The sequence below is a fragment of the Acinonyx jubatus genome, chromosome E3 (genome assembly GCF_027475565.1).
Source record: "Acinonyx jubatus isolate Ajub_Pintada_27869175 chromosome E3, VMU_Ajub_asm_v1.0, whole genome shotgun sequence".
NCBI lineage: Eukaryota > Metazoa > Chordata > Mammalia > Carnivora > Felidae > Acinonyx > Acinonyx jubatus.
The window spans coordinates 25,756,084-25,781,563 of record NC_069398.1 but is presented as its reverse complement, the minus strand read 5'-3'; the positions used below and the strand labels follow the sequence as shown (position 1 = coordinate 25,781,563).

Genomic DNA, 25,480 nt, shown 5'->3' with positions numbered 1-25,480 from the left:
TGGTTGGTGTGTCTCAGGCAGAGCCCTTGTTCCCGACACTCTTCCTCTTGGTCCGGAGCTGGGCCTGGCCAACCCAGAGCTATTTGTGTGCCCACCTGTCTCCCTCCTTCAGGACCACCTGCTTCTGGTTGCCAGATCTGGCTAATAAAAATAGGGACGCCCAGTTAAATTTGGATTTCGGATAAGCCACAGATAATGCGGGATTGAGGATGTAACTTTGTTCAGCTGGAGCTGAACCGGGGGTCTCGTATTTTATCTGGCAACCTTGCAGCTGTGACCTCTGGGCTGGGGGACTGTCGGGGACTGGGGAGAGAGGCTCAAGGAGTGGTTGAGGCCTGGAGTTGGGATCAGGGCTCAACCCAAAGCTCCAGGGGATGGGCTGGGGGAGTTTGAATCAGGCAGCACTGACTCCAGTTATCTCGGTCCGGCTTTCTCTAGTCTGTGGTCCCAGGGTCCAGATCTCCTGTTAAGCTTGGGTGGTGTGGGGGGCTCTGGGAAGCCCTGATTTTCGGAGACTTCTGTGCCACTGTGATTGGAAGGGGGGGTAGAGGGGAAGGGAAGCTGCTGGGGACACTATCGGGCACCCAAGTTAGGATTTGCCATCAAGGTTTACAGAGCGAGGCCTGAGCGCTGGGAGGCCGTTTCTCTGATGGTTCCCCCCCACTTCAAGACTTAGAGATCCTGCCTCAGGGGCCCCTGGTAAGGGAGCATCTTTGCCGGGTTGGGTCACAGGCGGTGAGGGGCAGTCCCTTGAGGGATGCCCCCGTGGCTATAGCCAAGAAATAAGAGGCAGGGTCCTGTGTACCATGTCCCTTGCCCCCAAGTCTGGGTTGTGTGCTCATATGTAGCATGGAGATGATACGCCCTCTCCTGCCTGAGCCTCACATACTGTGGATGGACGGGGGGAGCCTCCAGAGCATGGATATGTGGGTCACCCCAGTGCAGGCCTGGAGTGGAGACCATGTGGGAAGGCAGAGGTGAGTGGTCCTGGCTCAAGGGCCTTGGGTCTTGGGTAGCCTGCAGGTGCACAGCAAGTCTGTATAGTTGGGGATGGGGGGCTGAGCCCGTAGCTGGAGGAGGCCCTCAGGCTGCTTCTGTCCTGGAGGCTTGGACAGGGCCAGGCCTGTTTGCTGATCGGGGGCGGGGGTGGGGGGGGTGGTGGTGTCTCAAGGTGTATTTTCTGACTTCTGGCAGAACCACCATATAGGGGAGTCTATATCTGTCCATCTGTCTATCTGTCACTCCACCAGGCAGTGAGAAACTTGCAGATGCCCCAGGTCTGCAGATTCTCAGGTCCTGGCATCCAGCCCCAGGCCCGCACGTAGGAAAGGCTCACCCCATGGGTGGGTGTGTATTTTGGTGAAGGATGAGGGAATCCCCCGAAATGCTCAAGTCTTAAGTGTGCTTTCTAAGGGGTTTGACCACTGTGTGTACAATGTGCTGCTTCACGCAGCCCGGCCTCTGCAAAGACATGGAACGTTCCACCACCCCTTAAAGTTTCCTCAAGCTCACTTGCAGCCAGCCCCTTACCTTCCCCCAACTCCTGGCAACCACTGTGTTTTCTTTTTTCATTTTCTTCCTTCCTTCCTTCCTTCCTTCCTTCCTTCCTTCCTTCCTTCCTTCCTTCCTTCCTTCCTCTCTCTCTCTCTTTCTCTCTTTCTCTCTCTCTCTTTTTCTCTTTCTCTTTCTCTTTCTCTCTCTCTTTCTCTTTCTCTCTTTTTTTCTACCTCTGTGTGTTTTCTGTCTGTAGTTTTGCATTTTCCAGAATGGCACATAAATGCAGTCACACAGTATGCAGCCTGAGTCTGGCTTCTTAGACCCAGGCGTATTGGAATCTGCTTCCTTTTGGTTGCTGAGGGCCATGCCACGGTATGGATGTGCCACATGGCCCCACCCAGCACTCGGGGTTTGCAGAGCCCTGCTTGGGACCACCCAGAGAAGAAGAGGGGTGCCTTTGCTTGTTTTCACAGGGGCACTGCCTGCACCCCCATCCCCTCCCCCATTGAGAGCCGGTCCTGAGCCAAGAAAGGTACACACCTCTGTCTGCAGAGCCTAGAATTTCATCCTCCGTTTCTGGTGACTCACACAGCCAGCGAGCCCCCGATGAAATTACACCCTCCTGCGGCTGCCCTCTGCTGTGCAGGTGGGCTCCTGGGACAGCAATGCTCCCGGGGCTGGGACAGCTGGGGGGCAGGTGAGGGCCTGGAGGGCGGGGAGCTTTGTGCGCCCTGTGGTGTCTCACCTATCTCCGTGTGCCCTGCTCCCCTGGAGTCTGGGGGTCCCTGGCAGTGCCTCCCAGGTCTCCACTCCTGCAACTTTGGAGCCTGGGGTTGAACTTCTGTGTTTTCCTGAAACAAGGCCAGGGCTTGTCTTCCGCAGGGGGCGGGGGGTGCGGGGAGAGGAGGGTAGGGCAGGACAGTGAGGCTGGCGTTGCAGTCAGGAGCATGATTTAGGGTCCCTTGGGGGGGGCTGTGTGACCTCAGGCAAGTGACTTTTCATCTCTGTGCTTCGGATTGGTCATCTGTAAATGGGAGGGCCAGTGAGGGACTTAGCTGCGGTTACACCAGCCGGGGGGCCTCCGCAGAGCCCTAGAGGGCATGGGGGCCTCTGGGAGTGGGGAAGAGGTGGGGATGTGCAGGCCTCTGGTTCCCTGGCCCCTTTTGAGCCAGAGTGGGGCCACTTGTATCCACGGTACCTGTTGGGGTATTGTAAATAAAATCGTCTGCCAGAAGTTGGCCCTTCGTGGACAGCGGCTGTTCTGCACGTTTGTGCGGGCAGTCCTGAGGTTTCGATTGGTCACAAAAGCTTCTGGTCAGGCTGATTCCCACTCTGCCTGCCCGCTGCGTGTGCTTTGGAACACTGCACAGTTGCTGGGCCTCAGTTTGACCATCTGAGAAAGGAGGCGGCAGTACCTGGGCGGGTCGTGGGTGGGCATCGGGAACTGTGGTGTCTGAGTGCAGGGGGCCCAACGGGAGCTTTGTCGGCCTCCCGGGGTGTGCGGGCTCCTGAGGAAAGGGAGCTCCTTGGGGGCTGACATGGCCTGCCTGGGTGCCTCAAGAGATTTGAGGGGTTTTAACTTTGTTTTTTTGTAAACAAGTCGTTTGCTTTTCCTGATGAGCCCAGCTGCCCCCGGCCCCCCTCCCCTCCTCCCTCCTCCCTCCTCCCTCCCCCCTCCCTCCTCCTCCCCCCTCCTCCTCCCCCGGCCCAGTCGCAAAGCCTGCACCCCTCAGTCCGACCCTGGAGCTGTACCTGGTGGGAAGTCAGGAAGGACTGTGCAGGCTAGGCCCATATAGAAGGGCCCTAGGGTGCTCCTGGGTGGCTCCCTGGAGCAGGCAGGACCCCTGCCTGCCCACCCACCCAGCTCCAAGGTGGTCCTGGCGGGCTCCAGGGGGGCCTTAGGACTGGGCCAGTCTGGTGTCTCTCTCATGTTTATCCAGGAGCTGGTTTTTCAGGTGTGCCGGCTTTCAGCCGAGAGGCCCAGGTTGGGAGAGGTAGGGCCTTTGGGAAGGGGGGTGGTTGCCCCTCTTCCCCGTGCTCACCCTGCCTTCCAGCTGGGGGTGCAGCCCTCTGGGCGGGGAAGGCTACCACATCGTCCCTGTGGTCCTGTTCCATTGTCCAAGGGAGAGATGCTCTTCCTTGCCCCTGTCAGAGGCTGGTGCCCCTACTTGGAGCTCCTTTACCTGCCACGGGGCTTCCCTACTTCCCAGCAGGGTGCCATGGAAACAGCAGGGCCTTTGAAGCCAGGCAGGCGTGGTGCAAGTCCCAGTTCTCACCACTGACCTGCTGTGTGGCGTCAGGCAAGTGCCTTTACCTCTCTGAGCCTCATCTGAACCACTGAGGCTGCTTGTTCCTACACTGCAGTGTTCTTGGGAGGACAAGCGCGTTCGTTCGGGTGGGGACTGGGAGCCCCAGTCGTGCCCAGAGAGGAACCGGATGCCATCATTTCCTGCTTTGCTCTTACCGCCTCTGCTCATGGAGCATGGGGTGTGCCATGCCTCAGTTTCTGTTTCTGCAAGCTGGGAAAACCCCAAGGGTAGAGCTGGTTAGTCCCCTGGGGCTGGGGCTACCCAGGGGCAGTGGCCCTGTGGTTGGTTTGGGGAGAGCCGTCTTTTCCCAATGGGATATGCCTGAGGGTAGCCTGCAGGAGGTGACTTCTCACTGGCCCCTGGAGGATGGGTAGGGTGTAGACCCAGGAGTAGTCTGGGGTGGACATTTTGAGGAGGGGGGTGACAACCTAAGGGTCCAGAGACAGGAATGACGATGCATGTGGCCAAGTGAGCATTTTGCTGCAGAAGCGGCGAGGTGTTGGGTCCTGGCAAAGACCTTCATCTGATCGCCTCCCTCCCCGACTAGGCATGGCCAGGCCCCACCTGTTTCCGTGCCAGCACAGTGAGCTTCCCTCGGTTTCTAGAACATACCGAGCTTCTGCCTTGCTTCCCTGTGTGGTGTTGCTTCTCCCTGGAACGTATTTAATGCTCCCTGTCCGTTTCACTGGGCCGATTCTTACTTGCAGGGCTCAGCTTGGATGCCACGTGTCTCTGGAAGCCTTCCCTGTGCCCCCTTCCGAGCCCGCGTTAGGTGCCCCTCCTCTGTGTTCCGACAGCCCCTGAGGGTTCCAGCTGCCCTTGACCTGGCCTGTCACCTTCCGACGGGTCCAGGCCTTGGCGCCTCATCCCTCCACATCCCCGCCCCCGGCACCCTGCCTGGCCCAGAGCGAGTGTCCAGTGTAAACTTGTTAAGTGAGTTAGAAGCAAGCGAGGTGTCGGGCCACTAGGGGTGGGGCCTTGGAAGGTCAAGGGCCTTCTCTGCCTTCGGATACTGATTCTCACCGGCTCACCCCCCCGTGCTCCCCGTTTCTGGCCTGGCTGTGACTCTCAGGGGCATCTGGAGGGGGGTGGTGGTGGGGCCCTGTGTCTCCCTGGGCCGGGTGTAGACTGGTTTGGGGGGGTTTCCCCTCTGTGAAGGGCAGCTGGTGTGTGTATGAAGAGAGCACAAGTGTGGCGCGTCAGAACAGTTAATCCCCTGGGCTATTTAGACACACACGCTTGTGCGCGTGTGTGCGTGTGTGCGCTCACACACGTATGTGTGGCATTCTGGGGGGCCGCCGGTGGGGACTGTGTTGGATAACTTGGCATTTAGCCGAATCCCGACCACCAGCCTGGCCCCAGGGCTGCTCAGGGTACAGAGCCCCTGTAGGCCCGGCAGGTGGCCATGGGGGACGAGTCTGTCGGTTAGGAGTGCATTTGACTCCAGGTAATAGAAAGACTGAACTTTAATGGCTTCGACAAGGGCTTTTATTCCTCCCAAGAAAAAAAGCCGTGGTTAGGCGGTCAGAGGCTGGGATGGGGGCTCAGTGATGCCTTCAGGGGCTCGGTTCTTTCCTCCTTAGCTTGTTAGATTAAGTTCTTTTAAAAATTACTTTCTTTAGGGGCGCCTGGGTGGCTCAGTCGGTTGGGCGTCCGACTTCGGCTCAGGTCATGATCTCACGATCCCTGGGTTCGAGTCCCGTGTCGGGCTCTGTGCTGACAGCTCAGGGTCTGGAGCCTGCTTCCGATTCTGTGTCTCCCTCTCTCTCTGCCCCTTCCTTGCTCACGCTCTGTCTCTCAAAAATAAAGAAACATTAAAAAAATATATTTTCTTTGAAGCATACGCTGAAGTATGATTTCATACATTCACAGAGCCGTGCAGTCAAATTTCTGAGCATTTCATCCCCTCAAAAAGAAATCCCAACCCATTACATCGTCAGCCCTCTGCTGCCTCCGCCCCCCGCGCCTGGCAACCACTGGTTCGCTTTCTGTCCCCGCATGTGCCTATTCTGGACGTTTCATGTCCGTGGAACCCTATAACATGTGGCCTTTGTGTCTGGCTTCTTAAGCTCAGCATCGCGTTTTCGAGGTTTATCCAAGTTGGGGCAGGTGTCACAGCATCTCTCCTTTTAACGGCCAAATAATATTCTGCTGTGTGGACGGGCCACCTTTTGCCTATCCATTCATCGGTTGATGGATGCTTGGGTCATTTCCACTTTTCGGCTGTTGTGAGCACTTGTGCACAGATTTTTGTGTGCACTATGCTGTCTGTTCTCTTGGCTAAACACCTGGGAATGGAATTGTGGGTCATAGTAGCAGTTCTGTGTTTCACATCCTGAGGAACTGCGTGACGGCTGCACCATTTTATGTTCCCACCGGCAATGTGTGAGGGTTCCAGTTTTTCCACATCCTTGCCAACACTTGGTATCGTCTTTTGGATCATAGCCATCCTAGTGAGGGTGAAGGGCTATCTCATGTGAATTTTTTTTTCTAATGTTTTTGTTTATTGGGAAGGAGGGGCAGAGAGAGAAAGGGAGACAGAGGATCCGATGTGGCCTCCACGCTGACAGCCGCGAGCCCCTTGACCAACAAGATCATGACCTGAGCCAGAGTCGGACGCTTAACTAACTGAGCTATGATTTTGTGTGATTTTGATTTAGCTTGTTGGATTTTGTCTTCACACTTATGCATCGTGGTCACAGAATGGCTGCATACCCTCCAGTCCTCACACCCATGGTCCAGATGGAGACAAGGAGTTAGGGCAGAATGCTTCTACTCTCAAAGGTTTGCCTTCATACATGCTCTCCTCAGGAGCTTTAGTTTTGCACAGATGGGACTTTGGGCCTCTGATGCCCCCTTGCTGTAAGGAACTGGGAAGAAAGAGGCATGCCTGTTGGGGAGGAAGGGGGTTGGGAATGCTTTGGGCAGGCTTTGCCCCTCGTGGCCCAGACTGGTGTGGACATCTTCATTTCTCCAGGAGCACGAATGGGGGTGGGAGCCCCCCAGTAGGTAGGGTGGGGACTTTGATCATGGGTGCGTGGCTGTTCTACAGACCAGAGTTACCACTGCCCATCTGGGGCCTTAGGGGACCCCACTTTGTCAGTCACCTGCCAGACTTTTGTGACTCTCTATCCAGAGACCTCCTTTCTACTCAACCCAGGAGGCCTGTAGCCCAGGGCTCACTAGGTCCTGCCTCAGGTCCTGTGCCCCTCTGTGCCCCGCAACCCAGAACAAGCCATGCGACGTCTTGCCTTTACAACTGGCTGGGGCTAGAGCTCAGACACATGTGGCTGGTGGGAGTATAAAGCCACATGGCCATTTTTGGAAAACAGTTTGGCAGTTATTTATTTATCATTTTTATGACATATAATTGCATCATAAAATTCACCATTTCAAAGTATTCTACCCAGTGGTTTTTAGTATAGTCACAGGGTTGTGCAACTGTTACCACTATCTAATTCCAGAAGAATTTTTATCACCCCCCCAAAAGAAACCCCACATCTATTAGCAGTCTCTCCCCATTCCCCCCCACCCCCCACTCCCTAGCAACCACTAATGGTATCTCTGTGGATTTGGGGCATCTTTTTATACAGTTGAACACGGGCTTGCTGTATGACCTGGTAATTCTGTTCCTCAGTATTTGCCCAAGGGAAATGAAAACTTGGGTTTACATAAGAACCTGAAGAAGAGAAATATCTCAAGTGGCTGTATTCGTAATTGCCCCACACTGGAAACATCTCAGTGTCCAACCGGTGCGTGGATAAGCAAACCCGGGTAGGTTCATACCGAGGAAGACTGGTCAGTGCCGAGAACGACCAAACCCTTGATCCGGACAGCAGGGGTGAATCGCAGAAGTGTCGGCCTGGGTGAAAGGTGGCAGACTCGGGAAGTCGTGTCCCGTTGCATTTCTGTGACAGGTTGGAAGAGGCACAACGATAGGGACGGAGCAGATCCGGAGTTGCGTGGGGGCGGGTTGACTTGGGGTGCTGATAGGACTGCCCTGTGCCTTGATTGTGGTGGAGGAAACAGCAGTATGCATTTGTAAAAACTCCTAGCACAGTACGTGGAAAAGCGTGACTTTCACCGTGTGTGTTACCCTTCAGTTTCCGGAAACCATCCTGAGCCGGGGACTGGCCTTTCCGGATTAACCCCATGTAGGGTTAGCCATTCCATTTGTTTTAGTTGGTGGCAGTCCTCCTTATGCATGTAGCCATTGAGTTTGAGTCTTTCAGGATGACTCATGTGACTTATGCCTAGGGCTGGGGCCGAGGGCTGCCCTGGCACCCCCTCCTGTCACCTTCCTCGGGCACCCCCTTCTGCCTCTGCTGTTCCTGACCTTCCTGGATGGGGTACGCCGTGTGCTTTTGGTCCATGAACAGTTAGAGCCGGAAGGGACGTCAGAATATGTTGACCTCCTTTCCTTTTCAGATGGGGAAACTGAGGCCAGGGCTGGGAAGGCACTTGGCTGATTCCAGAGTGGTAAGACTCAAGATCCCAAACCTCATCTCGAGACTCTTGGGCCAGGGCTCCTTGCAATACCCACCCCCCCCACAGGTGCCCCGGAGCCTCCCTTGTCTGGCTGGTCTGGCGAAACGGCGGGAGGTTTTGGAGCAGACTCAGGTGGAAGGCGAGGCGGGGGGTGGGGGAGGGTATCAGTGTAAGGAAGTGGGAGTGGTCAGGGCCTCTAAGACACCCTAAACGAGGAGAGAAGAGGGTCCACGACGGCACAGGGTGGCTGCACCTTGTGCTCGCAGGCTGGGGGTGCGACGTGGTTGATTGTGGTAACGCGTGGGAGTGGCTGGTGGCCCCTGGGGAGAGGCACGAGAGCATGGCACTGGCTTCTGTCCTGGAAACCCATGACATCGGGTCACCCTGAAGCCCCATTATGTGTGCAGGTGAATCCCAGCAGGTGTGGTCTGCAGTGTGGGGCTGACAGCCTGGAAGCACCTCCTCAAGGAGAGACCCCAGGAGACCCTGACTGGGAGCCGGTGGGATATCTTGGGTGGCGACCCTCTTCGTGCAGACGGGTGGACCCAGTCTCAGTGATGCAGGCCCTGGGTTTATCCTGGCGTTGATGTGGAGCCACTGGCACGTGGGCCGTGTCCACCCTGGAGACTTGGGAGGTCTGCAGCCCCCTGGGAGGGTGTGAGTGTGGGTGTGGGCGGGGAGGGCAGGCACCGGGCTGGAGCTGGCTCACGTCCAGGTTCCTGCCACCCGCCTCAGGGAGCCAGTTAAGAGCTGTGTCAACCCCCCGAGGAGTGTTCTCAGGCTGCAGGCCTTAGAAGGCTAGCGGGTGCCCTGGATGCGGGTATGAGGATGCCAGGAGTAAGGCCTGGGAGCCCCCCTCCCCTCCGACTTGCATCCCTGCGGGGACATGGCTTTGGAAGCGGAGTGACTTTCTCATCCCAGGCTTCAGAAGGGGTTCCTTCTGGGCCAGGAAGCCAGTGACTCCTTGCTCCCTTTTTTTGTTTTTTGTTTTTTTTTTTGCGGGGGGGGGGGGGGGGCTCTGTGTCTGCTGCTGTGGATGGGTGGTGGGGGCCAGGGGCAGACCAGGGAACCCCGAGTCTGAGGTCTGTGTGGAAGGCAGGTGGTCCCTGGCATTCTGTTGTGCTGTCTCTCCCCCCACCATCCCAGAAGGCCTGTGATCTTGGCATCATGGGACCCTTTCCTGGGCCCTCTGCCCTGTTTTTGGCTCCAAAAATGATGTCTCCATACCTCGAGGTCCCTTCTGGTTTTCAGGAGCCACACTGCCTCCAGGAAGCCTTCCTTGGGCCTCACCGCGACCCCAGACAGGAAGCCTGGCCCCTGTCCTGAAGCCTCTCACCCTCTGGGGGAGGCAAAGAAGGAGAGCCCTTCTGCAAATATCTGTGTGCCAGTCGCTGGGCAGTGAGCGTGCCGGGAGCTGCTTGGGGGACATTGTCAGGGACTGGGTGCCTGTTTGCTCCTTCTAGTAGACTTTGCTTTGAAGCTGGCCCCTGACTCTTCTGGCTGTGTGACCTTGGGCAAGTTACTCAGCCTTTCTGAGCATCCAGGTCTGCATCTGTCCAACGGGAGGGATACCATTGTGCTCTAGGGTTGCTGCAGGACATTAAAAGGATACGGCCAGCACAGCACTGGGCAGTCATGTGGCTGCCGATGGTAATGATGGCCGTAATGTGACATGGGGTTTAGCTAGGCCCAAGGCCAAGGTAGGGTTTGGATAGAAAGACTCTGTTGGGTCTTGCTTTCACCTCCCACCACTGCTTTGTGAGGGAGGAAGAGGCGGGGTGCTGTGGATGTGTGTCTTTATTGGAGGCAGAGATGAGGCCCAGAGAGGGGAAGCAAGTTGGCCAGCATCACCCAGCCGCTGGGTTGGCAGAGCCTTGTCTAGACCCAGATCTCACGAGGACAGGCCCTGTGCACACTCCCGAGACTCGGGCTCTGTCACCGGTCGTTGGGCCCTTAGGGAGGGGATGCCGTGGGCCTGGGCTGGGCTCCTCCAGGTTCTCCCGTCCCCGGGGCTGGGAGAGGAGGGCAGGCAGGCAGGCAGGGGTCACTCTGTGGAGTCACACTACCTGGCCAGAGCTTCGGGTGGGCCTGGGTTGTCCCTGGTGGATGGAGGTGGCCAGGCACTCCTTGCCCAAGTGAGGGAGCGGTGAGCAGGGCTGCAGTGAATGTTTTCACATGAGATGTGTGTGCTTTGCAGGAACAGAGCACGGATGTGCCCATGGAGTCCTGGCTCCCCCACGGTTCTTGTGTAATCATAGGAAGGTCACCTACACGTTGTGCATCCATTGTCCAGCGTGGGATGGATGATGGTTGCTGTCCCGTCCTGCCTCTCTCCTGGGGCGCTGGGGGATCACACGTGATGCAGCGTGAAAGCTGTAATGGGGTGGGGGGCTTTGCTGCACCTGCGTGTTTGTGCCTGTGACCCTCCAGCCACAAAATAAAGTGTGTCATCCCCCAGGGGCCAGGTCATTAAGTAGGATGCCCCCAGGACAGACTGTGTGGGCCTGAGTAGGAGGAATGACTGGGGCAGGGTGCCGTCGCATTAGCTGTGACGTGCATGCGCAGACAGCAAGCAGGCCTGGAGAGGCGGCAGGTGTAATCTGACAGATACCTGATGAACGGACATCTGAACCTCCTCTTTTGTGTGTGGTCACCATTTATAACTTTCAGCTTCTGTTTCCCCACCTGGGCGCTCCAGGCACAGGGATTGGGCCTGATTTACCCCCAGTTCCGGGTCTGGGGTGTATAGGTGCAGTGGGATTACCCTGCGCTGGGTTTGTGCCCCATGCATCCAGCAGATGGGTGTGACGCCCACAGGGGTGCGTGGGCCCAGGGCTGGGACGGGGGAGCCCCTGGAATGGGGGGTGCAAGAGGAAAGGGTCCTGCAGGAAGTGGCGTTGGGATATAAAAGGGCGGGCACAAGAGGTGCGGGGTTGGGGGCAGGGTGGCCGTGATCACTGCCCTGGTGTGGATCGGGGCAGGTGTGGAGGCCACACTCCAGGCGAGGGGGCGTGGTGGTCTTTCCGGGTGGGGCGGAGGGCAAGAAGGTCCTCGGAGAACTTTGCGCCTGAGTTCCCAATTTCCATAGGAGCAGTTAAGGCCCCCTTTGGGGTGGTGTCTGGAGTTAGAAGCCAGGTCTCCCCATCCCCAGCCTGCAGCTGGGCGCGGCCTTACCTGGGACCTCCCCCACAGCGGACTGGGTCACGTGGTATAGCGGGGAGGAGGGGGGGAGCTGGCGGCTCAGGAGGGCTGGCTGGGGTGGGAGCCCGTGAGCCAGAGCCCCGGCGTTAGATCACCCGCCGTGATTAGCTTTTTTCCGCCCAGCCTTTTCCCGACAAGAAAGGGCCTGATGCGCCTCATCCATGTTGCTCATCCTTCTGAGAAGGCCTGTTTACGTCTGGCAAGGGGGCTCTCGGGAGACATGATCGCCCCAGGGGCTGGCACCGCCGCGGCGCTGGCTTCTTCCCACCGTCTGCTGACACCCGGCCTTGGCGCGCTGCAGATGCTTAAGAACCCACACACGCGTACGTCCCCGGCCCGCATGCGCTGACCTGCCGGGGTCACCCAGAACCAGGGGACAGGATGCCGGCGTCCCCTGACGGCCGGCCGAGCGCCCCCTCCTGGAGGTGGGAACAGAAGCGACAGTGTGCTGCCTGTCTGGAAACGTGCAAGAGCTAACCCAGAGTTGATGGGATGCAGTGATGTCAGCATCGGTGCTCCCGTGTCTTTGATGAGCGCCTGTGATCTCCGGCCCTGTGCCAGTCACTCGTCTCACGTCAGCTGCGCCCTCCTCAAAATGCTGAGAGCAGCAGAATCGGTGGCTCGGGTTTACTCACGAGGAAACTGAGGCCTGGCGTCCGCCTCCATGGACATCACAGGCCGGTGGGAGCTGGGTGGGGAACTCAAGCCCTGCTTGGGTTGAACCTGCCCGCCCCCGCCGTTTCTCCCTGCTCCTGGCGCGCCGGGGGGTCAGCCTGGTGCTGACAGGGCAGCCGGGGTCCCGTGTGGGGAGGCTGGAAGGCAAGGATGGTCTGGTTTGGCTAAGCTTCATGTTGTGGTTCCCCCTCTGGATTGTCCACCAAGCAAGTATGCGTGGTTCTGGGGCACAGCCACGAACAAAACAAAATTCCTGCCCCTGCGTGCCCACCTCCCTGGGCTGGCTTGTGGTTCCCCTCCCCGGTCCTGCACACACCACCCCAACCAATGGAACGTAGCAGCCACAGGGCAGGGGCCCTTCATCTTCCTAGACCAACAGAGGGCCGGGGAGGAGAGGCTCCTGGCTCAGGTGCTGAGATCCATCTGGAAGGACCTGGGAGTGTGTCCATCCAACCCCCTTGTTCCGGTTTTCCCATCCTAGACCACGAAGCCCTTTGTAGCCCTCTGCACTCACTCCCCTACCCACCCCAGGGTGCCATCCCAGCTCTTGTGCTCCTGTGGGTCCCTCGATAGGCCTCCGGACCTGTAGTTTCCCACCCTTCTCCCTCCTCTGATTCTTCGACTCTCCCTCGTCCTCAGTTTTCCTCTGACTTCTCCCACCACGTTGGCCCCTGGGGCCTTTGCTGCTCCTGAATCTCTCAGATCTTGCCCCGTTAGCCCAGAGCCCCCCACCTAGCCCCCAGCCCCTGATTGGTTACAGGTGGCCCTCTTGGCTGGAGGTTCCGCCTCTTGGTCCCCCCCGCCGTTTTGTTCCTCGCTGAGCTGAGGGCACCATCATCCTCTCCATCATCAGAATCAGAAACCCGGGCATCACTCCCAGTGCCGCCTCCTCGGATTCCCCCGTCCACACCGTCACAGATCTCCACCCTTTCCTTGGTCCCAGCCACGCTGTCCTCCATCCTGCTGCTACCCTCGACCTCAGGCCTGGCCGTCTCTGGCTTGGACCATTGCAGAAGCTTGGTAACTGCTGGCTTCCCGGCTCTGGATCCGTATCTGCCAAATACTGCCAGGTTCCCCGCACCTAACCACATCCTGCCCCTGCTCCAAACTCTTCAGTGGTTCCTGGCCTCTGAATGATGACCTTGCAAGGTCCTTGACCCAGTCCCCATGGCTGAGCCTGGCTCTTTGCCCACTGCTTCCTGCCCTGACCTGGATGATCCAGCCAGGCAGAGCCTGCCCCTCCCCACCCGCCACCCTGCTCCGGCCCAACTGAGACACGAGACACGTGGGCGGCCGGGCTGGTGGTTGGGTTTCCCAGACAGCCAGTGATTTGGCACTCCTTCAAACGGGTCTTGCCATATTTGCTCGGCATTTGCTTCCAGGGAGGTGGGTGGGGTGGGGGGCAGGATGGTCACCCCCCTGCAGATGAGCAGTGCTTGGCACGGTTCCCCTGGCTCTGTCCCTGCCCTGCAAGCTCTCGCTGCCCCGCGGCCTGACATTCCACTCATGTCACCTCTTCCAGGGAGCCCCCCCGCCGACTTCCCCACCCACTAGCCCATGCTGCTTACATGTCACGTATTTTTACCTTTTTTTGTTTGTCTGTTTTAGTGTTTGCTTATTTTTGAGAGAGAGAGACAGAGCATGAGTGGGGAAGGGGCAGGAGAGAGAGAGAAAAGGGAGACAGAATCCGAAGCAGGCTCCAGGCTCTGAGCTGTCAGCACAGAGCCTGACTTGGGGCTCGAACTTTAGAACGGCGAGATAATGACCTCAGCCAAAGTTGGACACTTACCCGACGAGACACCCAGGTGCCCCACTTATTTTTATCTTTAACTGAAGTATAACTTACAGTAAAAATGCGTAAATCTTTAGCGTCTAGCATGATAGGTTTTTACCTGTGTATACACCTAGGTAACCACCACTCAAATCAAAATGTATCACTGTGTTTTTATTTTTCATGTTTTTAAATGTTTCATTTTAAACGTTTATTTTGAGAGAGAGAGAGAGCGCGCGCGCGCGCCTACGACTAGGGGAGGGGCAGAGAGAGAGGGAGAGAGAGCGCACAGGGCCCGACTTGGGGCTCAAACCCACAAACTGCAAGATCATGACCTGAGCCGAAATCAAGAGCCAGACGCTTAACAGACCACCCAGGCGCCCCTGTATCACCATGTTTTAACCTTTTTTTTTTTCCTTAATAGCCCATTTTATTGTCTGTGTCCTATCTACCCCCAGCCTGGGACGCTCCCAGGGGCGGGAGCACCTGCTGTGTGGGTCCCATGCCATGCAGAATGAAATGTGTTGGTGATATGCACGGTGGCCACATCCCACCGGTGTGACCATGACTGGGGGATGTGGCATGGGCTGGGGCCGGGGGTATTGGTGTGTTTTGAGCCTGGCCAGGGGCTCCACTGCAAGGTCAGATGCCCCATCCTCTGGTGGGAGAGGGGCTGGACCCCTTCCCGGCCAAGGGCCTCTGCAGGGAGCAGGGGCCCTGCCCGGAGAGGCCCCTCGGGGCTGGCAGCCTGGAGATTAGTCTCCAAGGCCACGACGCCAGTTGCCATAGGCACGCAGGCCCGAGTCAGGATTGCCATTTCTCATCCTAGTCACGCAGGCGGCGGCTGCCCCTGCCCGCCCGCCAGGAGCCGGGAGCCAGGCTTTAAATAACGGGGCGGAAACCTGATCCCGGAGAGTCTGCCCACCAGAGCCCAGCCTCCCCTCCTGGCGAGGCAGGCGCGGGGCGACCCGGCCACCCTGTACCGCCAGCAGCACCCTCCCTTCTGTGGGGCGGCAGAGAAAGGACAAAACCTGAGTTTGAGGGTTTTCTTCGTGGTCGTAGTGCCCGGTACACAGGCATGGCCCTGACCTGGTCCTGGGGAGCCCAGGCATAAAGCTGTACCTTCTGGAACCCTTGGGCTCAGAGGAGACGGGCTTCCCAGGGCCAGGCCACAGACCTGCCCCTTCCCCCAGCTTCTCCTCGGCAGAGAAGGCAGGAGGCCTCCCTCGATTTCCAGGAAAGCAGCCCAAGGCCTCTGCTTCCCTGTGGCTGCCCTTTGCCCGTGGCCTGGGCCTGCTTTCCTGTCCTGGGGGCGGGGCGGCTGGAAGGAAGAAGGTTTCTGTTCTTTCTTTCCAAATCGCACCATGACAGCTCCTCAGCTCAGATACTGTACAAAAAAAAAAAAAAAATGTAGAGGGAAGGTAAGTCACTTATGGATCCAGCCCAGCGAGGCGGACAGTCTGCTTCATCCCTGGCTTTTCCATGTGCGCCCGGGGCCGGTCATCCGTCCAGTGCTGGCTCCAGGCCCCACGGGGCACTGGGGATTGTCTGCTGTTTCCCTTACGTGTGTGTGCGCGCGCTATGTGTATTTCCGGCTGTGTGGCATGCTTTGGCGAAATGCCTTTGCACATCAATCTTTGCGTTTCGGGTAATTTCCTCGGGGTAGATTCATAGACATGAAAGCGGCTGGTCACAGGGTGGGGCCTCGGTGCAACAGCCTTTTGAGGTCTGTCAAGACCGCCTTCCTGTTGTCCGCTGCCTCCCTGGGGATTCCAGTTCCCCCACGTCGTTTTAAAACTTTGTGTTGAGAAGAAAAGCTATTTGTTGTAAGTCAACAGCTCGATAAGTTTTTAGAAACCAGTTTACCCAGGTAACAGCCCAGATCAAGAACAGAACATTCCCAGCTCCCAGAAGCCTTCCATGCCTCCTTCCAGCCACCCTCCTCCACCCCTCCCCTGCAAAATGACCACCATCCTGACTCCTAATGCAGGAGTTCGGATGTTTTTGAGCCGCACGTAAATGGACCCCTACGGTGTGACCTTCCACTCCTGGATGCTTTCATGTATTTGAGAGACTCGGCCCGTGGTGCTGTGCCTACTTGTGGTTTGTTGATACGTCTGATGCCTTTTTCAACAGAGCAGGCCCCGGGGAGAACGCACTGGAATCAAGCACGTGCGGGCACTGCCCTACAACCGGGATGCCTACCGTCGGAATTGTTGCCCATTTTCAAAGAAATCAAGTTGGTTTCCCTGAAGCACCTGCACCAGTGAATAGGAAAGGGTTTGCAACTGGCACAGAGCAGTTAGGCGCACGGGAGAGCACGGTGGCATCACGTCCCAAACGTGCACTGGGGGTGCAGAGATCTGGGGTGCGGACTGTCCCCTCTGGGTTTCCCCGGATGCACGTGGAAGCAGTTGGGTGAGGGGCCCCCACCCAGCTCTGCACGCTCTGACATCGTATACTTAGAAGCGCTAAGAGCTGCTTTTCCAAAGTGGTTGAGACTTGCTTTTGCTGTCCTGGTTCCATATTGCCTCATTTCCTACCTACCCAAAGCTACCGTGAGCTGTCCTTGACCTCTGCCCGCGAGACCCCTCCCCCTCCCCCAGGTGACTTGTGGAAGTCTCTAGACTCTCTTTAAAAGGTCTTTTTTTTTTTTCTTTTTTAAGTTTGCTTATTTATTTTTGAGAGTGAGTGAGCTGGGGAGGGGTACCGGAAGAGGGGGAGAGAAAATCCCAAGCAGGCTGTGTGCTCTCTGCACAGAGGCAGACACAGGGCTCGAACTCATGAGCTGGGCGATCATGACCGGAGCCAGAATCCCGAGTCGGAAGCTTGATTGGCTGAGCCACCCAGGCTCCCCACTCGTTAAAAGGTCTTGGTCAACAGCCGGCATCCGCTTGCAGACCTCCAGGGATGGGGAACCCAATGCCTACGCGGTGTCCTGTTCTTCCACTCAGGGACGGCCCTCCTGGTTGGGAAGTGTTTCCTTGGGTCAAACCAAAGCCCGTATCCCTGTGACTTCTGCTATGATGTCAGCAAGCCTGGGGCTGGTGTGGGACTTCAGAGCCAGTGACGGACTCAAGGCCCGGGGAGACCATGCGCATCCCCATACCTGCTGTCGTAGGTGTTGCCCGGTTACGCTCAGTAAATGGCTGTTGTGGTTATTTAATTGGGGTAAAACACCCATCACGTAAAATTGACTGTCACAAGCATCTTTAGGTGTTCAGTGCAGTAGAGTTAGGTACAATGACATTACTGTGCAACCGTCTCTGGAACTTTCTCATCTTCCCACCCTGAAACTCTGTCCCCAGTAGACACTAACTACCCCTCCGCCTCCCCCCAAGCCCCTGGCACCCACTGATCTGCTTCCTGTCTCTGAATACGACTGCTCTGGGTCCCTCAAACAAGTGAAATCATACAGCATCTGCCTTTTTGTGCCCAGCTTCTTTTATTCAGCATGGTGTCCTTAAGGGTCATTGTGTTGTGACATATTGCAGAGTTTCCTTCCTTTTTAGAATTGTTATGTATTATTTGAAAAAAAAATTTAATGTTTGTTTTTGAGAGATAGAGACAGAGCACAAGCAGGGGAGGGGCAGAGAGAGACACACACACAGAATCCGAAGCAGGCTCCGGTCTCTGAGCTGTCATCACAGAGCCCGATGTGGGGCTCGAACCCACGAACCATGAGGTCATGACCCGAGCCGAGGAGTCAGACACTCAACTGACTGAGCCACTCAGGCACCCCAGAATTTCCTTCCTTTTTATGCTGAATAACATCCTGTTGTGTGTATAGACCACATTTTCTTTATCCATTCATCCGCTGGTGAACACTCGGGTTGCTCCCGCCTTCTGGCTACTATAAATTCTGCTGCCGTGAACACGGGTGTATAAATATCCCTTTGAGACTGTGTATGCTTACCGACATTACTCTAATGTAAGATCTCCACCTTGGAGTGGATCTGATAAGTCACCTCCTCTAGTCTTCACCCAGTGCTTGAGTCCATTTCTCCAGCATCCGGCCGAGACTTCTTCTGCCCTGGGACGCACACCAGGGATGGGACAGAGTCCTACTTCCTTCTATCACCTCTGACTGTCCGAGGGCCAGGAGGGGCCTTCATGAGTGGGATCACGGCAGAGGCAAGGACAGGCCGGCATCCTCTCTGTCTCCAGACGCCCCCGCTAGAAGGAAGCAGGTGGAGAGGCTGTAGCAGGCAGAACTTCTCTAGTTGATGCTTGGACAAAGTCCTCAAGGACAAGGACTGAGGGATGGTGACATTTACCAGGAGAATCGTAGAGACTCAGGTCTCTTTTCTTTTTTATTAAAAAATTGTTTTAAATGTTTATTTTTGAGAGAGAGAGACAGAGTGTGAGCAGGGGAGGGGCAAAGAGAGAGGGGGACACAGAATCCGAAGCAGGCTCTAGGCTCCGAGGTGTCAGCACAGATCCCGACACAGGGCTTGAACTCATCAACCGTGCGATCGTGACCTGAGCCAAAGTCGGATACTTAACCAACTGAGCCACCCAGGCGCCCCAAGACGCAGGTCTCTTAAGAATAGAGTCTATTCCAACTAATATTTCTTAGCTCCCCCTCCACCTGCCCCCCCCCCCCAACAGTGCAGTGAGATAGGTCTGACTTGCCCCATTTTACAGATGAGGAAAGCAAAGTTCAGGGAGATGAATAACTTGCTCATTAGACTAGCCCTGGAGAAGGCAGGTCTTTCTTCGAATGGTGCCCAACACTGGGGCTTTTAAAAGTTTATTGGATCAATTTACTTTCACTTATTTACATCCTACCTTATTTCAGAAGCGACTTAAAAGACTCCCATGGAAACATAAACTGTAGTCAGATGGGATTAAAAGGGCAGTAAAGTAAGAGTTATGGCTTACAACGGAGCCGGAAGTGAGTATAATTTGAAACGCATACCGTGGAATCGGTTTCCGTTAGGAATGCATTCAGTTAGAAGTAACCTGATAAACGGATTGGAGAAGGGAAGGGCTTGTTTTGTCCTATAACCAGAACGTCTGGAGGTGGGCGGCCCATCCTGGGCTCAGGGACATCAAAGGAACCAGCACTCCGTTTTCTGGCTCTATGCTGAGCAGTGACTTCGGTCACTTTGGCCTAAAGTGGCAGCTGGCACCTGTTCCACGGGCAGGGGAGAAGAGGGTCACATGGGGGTCCTGCTACAGACCCTTGGATTCTTGCTGTAGGTGCCAAACAGGACACATGCTGTCTGCTCATCGATTGGAAAGGGCATCTCAGTCTGTTATCAAATAGACCAGGACACGAGAGCTAATGGGTGGCTTTATAACCAGTAGATGCTGACTCACTAGGACGCTTTGGTTTTAACCTTTTAAAAAGTGCGACGTCCAGTGTAGTAAGTTTTTCCCTGTGTATACACATGTATATCCAGCCACAAGGGAAAGATACCTCGTTAAAGGTGGCTTCAGTGGGGCACTTGGCTGGCTCGTTGATGGAGTGTGCAACTCTTCCTCTTGGGTTTGGGGGTTCGAGCCCCATGTTGGGCGTAGAGATTGCTTAAAAATAAAATCTTTTTAAAAAAATGTTTATTTTTGAGAGAGAGCAGGGGAGGGGCAGAGAGAGAGGGGGACAGAGGATCCAAATCAGGCTCTGTGCTGACAGCAGAGAGCCTAGTGTGGGGCTCAAACTCACGAACCTTGAGATGACCTGAGCCAAAGTTAGATGCTTAACCGACTGAGCCACCCAGGTGCCTCCCAAAATAAAATCTTAAAAAAAAAAAAAAAAAAAAAAAGTGACTTAAGGATCGTGGACATTTACTACCTAACCCGAAGCCCAGAGGTTGGTAGATTCTGAGTCATGACAGGTCAGTCAGATTGTTTCACGGGTCTGTGCTGCTGTCCGCGTGATGGCTTCGCCTCCTGGGCCGGCTCCTCTCCTGGTCCCCACATGCTGTCGTGGCTGGGGGTGTCACAGGCAGAAGAAGGAGGACATTTCTGGCTTCAGTCGTGCCCTGAGAGCAAGGAGAACTTCCCTAGAAGCCCCTCGAGTCTCAGTGGCCAGGATTGGGTGGCATGCTTCTCTTTAAACCGGTCCCACGTAAGGGATTGATCTAAGCGCTCCAGAATCCCCATGATTCGCTGCCCCAAACACCTGCCTTTAGATGCCAGGACACAACGAGGGCTCTGTTCTCAGGGAGAAGGGGTCAGGGCTGGGGTTGGGACTCGGTGTCTGGACCGAGTCTGGACGGCCTTGCAGTGCACCGCGGCTGATGTAAGACCCCTTCCCGCTGCCCTGCCTGGATCCTTCCTAGGCAGGTAGAAGTGGAAGTCAGGGCTTTGACCTGTTTTATTCTCTGCCAGCTGCTGTGATGGTGGACAGTGGGCAGGGGCAGGAATTCAGGGCCCCGGGCAATTCTGTGCCCACTGGGGAGCCCCTGTGATAAGAAATGAAGTGGGGGGAGGGGCAGGCTCCTGGGGAGGAGGGATGCCCCTACTCCCCCCCCCCCCCCCCCCGGAGGAGAATCTCCTTTTTGTTTGTTCTCTCAAGCTTCTTTTTCAAGAAACACAAGCATATGGTGGCGGATGGTGTGGGGGCCGTGTTTGGGTTGTATCTGCTCTTGCCTTTGCCTTTTGCGTGGCTGAGTGCGTTTTTTCCCCACCTGCTCTTGAGGCCAGCTGGTTCCTAGGGCACTGAGACCTGACTCAGAGGCATTCTTCCGGCATCCAGAGAAATCCAGCCCTGTCCCGTGGTGGTTCTGGAGTTTCCAATGAGGAAAGGATTGCAGAACTTTCCGGCAAGTCCGGGCCTGAGCTTTGTAGGTCTGGGCTGAGGAGTGTGTGTGTGTGGGGGGGGGGGGGGGGTTCGTGTGTGAAGGTGTGGACTAGGACTCATAGTGGGGCGTGAGGGGTGAGGATGCCCTGGATTCGTTTCCCAAGGTTGCCGTAACAAATGGCCGTCGACGTGGTGCCTTAAAACGACGAGAACTGTTCTCTCCCAGTTCCGGAGGCCAGAACCCAAATCAGTACCACTGGGTCAAAATCAAGGTGTCGGCAGAGCTATGCTCCCTCCAGAGGCTGTATGCCTGGCCTCCTCCAACGTCTGCCGGCTGCTGGCATCTGTGGCCCGTGGCCGTGTCACTCACTCCCTGAAGCCACCATCATCAGATTCTGTCTGCTCCGTTTCTCATGGCCTTCTCGTCCCTGCGTGTCAGCTCTCCTGTCTCCTTACGAGGATACATGCGATGGCGTTTAGGGCCCACCTAGATAATCCAGGATAATCTCCCCATCTCACGGTCATTAATTTAATTGCATCTGCAAAAGTGATTTCTCCATATAAGGTGACATTTACAGGCTGCAGGGATTAGGGCATGAGTGTCTTCTGGGGGCCCCTTTTGGGCCTGCTGTGAGTCTCTAAGGGCAAATTAGAGCAGCCATTCTTGGCTAATACATGCTGGCTGGAAGAGAAGGGCAAATGGAGGTTCCCTTCCTATTCCCAACTCGGCTGTGTCTGCACTGGGCGGGGGATGGGTGGGGGGTGCACATGCACGCGGCACCCCAAACACATATCCAAGCTCTAGCTGCCCTCGCAAACAGCTGCCCATCAGAGGTGTGCCTGCATCGGCATGGTGCACCCGTGGGGTGTATCAGTTACCTACCGCTGCGTAACAAGTAGCCCCAAACTTAGCAATGTCAGACAGCCGTCATTTCGGATTTTAATCTCTCTCGGTTTGGGGCTTGGCTGCACTTGGTTTGATGGTTCTTGCTCAGGGTCTCCTGCGTTGGCAGAAGCTGGCTGAGGTTGGGGTTGTCTCAGAGACTTCCTTACTCGCTGGCGGCTGCCCTGGGAGAGACCTGGGTCTCCTCAGGCATCGCTGGACCCACCTGTCTACCACGGTGGCGTCAGGACAGCTGGACTTCACGCATGTCGGCTCGGAGCTCCCGTGCTGAGTATCTCAGGGAGAGAATGAGAAGCCTAGTGCCCTTTGGAACCTGGCCGTGGAAGGTCATGTGGCAGCACTGCGGGGGTACTCTGTTGGTCAGAAGCACGTTATTTTTTTTTTTTATAAGATTTTTTAACGTTTATTTGTTTTTGAGAGATTGAGACCGAGCGTGAACAGGGGAGGGGCAGTGAGAGGGGGAGACACAGAATATGGAGCAGGCTCCAGGCTCTGAGCTATCAGCACAGAGCCCGATGCTGGGGCCCGAACTCATGAACTGTGAGATCATGACCTGAGCCGAAGTTGGACGCTTAACCGAATGAGCCACCCAGGCACCCCCAGAAGTGAATATTAACGCCCACATTCAAGAGGAGAGGAACTGGATGTCTCTATTTGTTGGGAGATGTGTCAAAGAATTTGCTGTCATGTTTAAAGCCACCAAGGGAGGACACGCCAGAGAAGAGGACCCCCAAGGGCCCAGGACGGGGATTTGTTTGCCCAGTGGACTCCAGGGGACTGAGCACCTCCAAGGTATTCTGGGGGCACATTCATGCTCTGGGTGGGGGGGTGTCCTCTCAGGCTGTCCCTCGGAGGAGGGCTGAGCAGGGCCCCCTCTGAAGGACAAGCCCAGGGTTTGGGGCTGAGTAGGGGACAGAGCACAGGGTGTCTCCCACTCGACAGTCTCAGAATCTGACCATGGTCTTGAAAGGGCCCAAGGATCTGCTCTGGCTCCCCTCCCAGCCTCACCAAGGACCCCATGCCACATCCCGCCGGCCGATGCCACAGTTCCTTTGCCAGTGCTGCCTCCTGGCCAGAGTACTCCCCATCTTCCCCGCCCCCCCACTTCTGCTTGTCCCCTGATTCTTCCAGACCTGCATAAACAGCCCCTCCACCCCAGACACCTCTCCTGGCCCAGTTCTGTGTACTAGGCTGGTTCTTGGCAGGCCCAGGGAGGGAGGCACGCAGGAGCCGGCGGTCTCATGGGGGCCCAGATACCTCTGCGTCCTGGCAGAGGGAGAGCTGCAGGGAGGAAGAGGGAGCTGTGGGTGGCCAGCCAGGGGGCAGCAGGCCAGCCGGGAGGGTCAGGACCCGAGGCACTGATGTGCCTGACAGCCGCTAAGAGCGGGCCAGGCAAAGGGCAGGGGTGTCTCTTTCAAAGGGCATAGAGGTGCTGGTTCCCAGAAGCCAGAAGACAGGCGTGTCCAGGGGCCTGCAGGCTGGTGGTGGGGGGGGGGGCATGGAGTAGGGGTGAGGTGTGGCAGTGACTCCAACAGGACCGTGGTCCCAGAGGGCAAGGCTTGTGTCCTGTTCATCCGTGTGCTCAGCAGGGTGGTGCTGTCGGCCTGCTGGGCTTTGGTTGGCACCTTCTCTGTGAGGGTCTCTCTGCACCCCGAGGGAGTGCACCGTGCTGGAATTGGCCCCAGGAGGCTTGGCATCGAGCACACTCGTGTGTGCACCTGTGCGTGCGTGTGAGCGTGTATGAGTGTTTGAGTTACCCGTCCTCACACTCTGGGTGAGAGATCTGCTTGTCCGGTACGCCCTCTCTCTCTCTCTCTCCCCCTCGCCCCATTCCAGCAAAGGCCACTGGGTGTCCACTCTAATCTGAGGGTGACACTCGCGAGTGGACAGTGAGTACGACCAAACTCTTCCCTTTACTTCTGCAGCAAAGGCTGTGTATCTGCAAGATTCCTTGTGCCTCTCTCCACAGAAACAGTAATATCGTCTTTCCACTTGTGCTCCCAGAGAACTCCTATTCACCCTTCAAAACCCATCTCAATATTCATCAACTCAAGGAAACCGTGTGTGGAGACCCCCTACTCCCCCGAAGTGAAATAAACAGAAAATGTGGGTAACCCCCGTCCCCCATGTCAAGCTCTGTAGCCCGGGCGAACTTCCCCTCCTGTCCTCATTTTATGGTCCAGTAATTGTAGACAGGCTGGCCCTGTGAGCACTAGGAGGGCAGGTGGGGCTGAGTCATTTCCAAGTCTGCCTAACCCGGGGCAGGCTCCCAGGAGGATTGAATAAACAGGTTGGGGTGAAGGGAGGCCAGGGAAACATCCCCCCTCCCCACCCCCGCCACCTCTGGGGCCTCCTTAGAGGTAGCCAGGCCTCAGCTTCTGCCGGGCTGTTGTGGGCTGGCCCTCCCCCTCCAAACGGTGCTCTGCCCGGGGACTGAGGCCCAGCTGATGGCCAGGTAGGGGTGTGCCCTCTGTTCTGTCCCCTGCAGCCCAGCTGGGTGGCCGGTGAGCACCCTTGGGGATCAGCAAGTGTGTGAAGGGGAGGGACGCCCACGTCCCTGATACAGAGGGGCCTGGGGCAGACCCAGCCCGTGGGGGTCCCCTCACTCGCCACTCCCTAGACATGCTGACGGTAGGAGGGCTGACGGCGTTTGTTCCTCGGTTCGCTCTCAGGCCCCCGGGGGACAGGCGACCCTCCCCGGCTGGTGGGCCGGGCCACGTGCTGTCACCACGGCCAGGGGCTGCTCTTGCTCCGCCGGGATTGTGCCCGCGCCGTCTCCTTCCTCGCCCTCCCGTATCCGTTCCACGCTGCACTCTGTCTCAGACACGTACCGTCACACCCGCACACCCACTCACACTCCTGATTTCTTAAGCGTGCGCTGTTCCGGCCCCGGCAGACTCGAGGAGGAAAGAGAGAGGAGGCTGTGGATTCCCAGGGCTCGGGGGGTTAGGCCCACTTCCCGCAGGCCCAGCTGGGGTCTCCTTGCCTGCGCCTTCCTGGGCCCCACGGGCCCTCCTCTCCCTGCCGGCCAGGCTGGGCCCACCGACCTTTCGGCATCCCAGAGGGAAGTGGCCGAAGGCTGCTGTCACAGGGTCCCCGATTCGGTCGGGGTGATCTGAGCCGAGGCCCCGCCTTTGCCACATCCTGGCCCCGGGGCTGACGGTCAGGGTGCTTGAGGCTCGACGTCCTGTTCTGGAAAGTGAGGGCGGTTGAGAGGATTAACCAGACATCGGGGTCTAACCCTCCTGGGTACTCAGGAGGCAGCCACGTTGCTCTGTTTACTCCCCTCTGCTGAGCCCCTGGCAGAGAGTGGCGACCCGGCCCCATATCTTTGACACTTGCTGTTTGGGGCCCAGGTCCGTTCGGGCGTCCCCTGTGTGTTGCTCTGAACCCCTGGGCCCGCGGTGCGGAAGACTGGTACCTGAGCCCCTGCCATCCAGTGCACAAGCCCTGCCCCAGTCTCTCTCCGCTTGCCTCCAGCTGGGAGCCTGGCCAGCCCCACGGGTCTTTTCGGCCACCTTGCTGGCCTGTCACCATGCCTGGGGTTCCACCCTGAGCCCCATGCATCAGAATTAGAGGAGTCCCGCCCCAAGTAGGAGCAAAAAGGGACTGTGTGTGCCAGATGTCCCCAATGTCATTCTGGCTTGGTTGCTCCCTTTTGAGCAGGAATGTCCTAGAGGACTTGGTTTCTTTGCCCTTAAAATGGGCAGAGTCCCCTCCCTTATGCCCGCTCCCTGGACAGAGGTCACAGATGTCAGGGTGCTTGTGAATGGGACAGCAGTGTCTGAGGGGGCCCTGGTGGGCAGCTATGTCGGTGGTCATGAGGGTGACCTCTGGGAGAGGAGGAGGGAGTTGGTGGCAGAAGCAGGACAAGGAGGGGGAGGGAG

The 25,480-nt window shown here is 57.0% G+C and overlaps 1 protein-coding gene across 5 annotated transcripts in view; it reads left to right on the top strand.

Moving 5' to 3' along the window:
* The window catches only part of GTF2IRD1 (GTF2I repeat domain containing 1), a 117,070-nt gene that overhangs the window by 3,778 nt on the left and 87,812 nt on the right, over positions 1-25,480 (top strand). Inside the window, exon 1 of one of the 5 annotated variants that reach the window (XM_053213671.1) lies at positions 856-977. The exons of 3 other annotated variants lie outside the window; for them this stretch is intronic. The gene's annotated coding sequence lies outside the window, so the exon portion shown is untranslated. Of the gene's footprint in view, positions 1-855; positions 978-22,188; positions 22,386-25,480 lie in introns of those variants that run through there. One more of the 5 variants, XM_053213672.1, reaches the window with a different exon arrangement.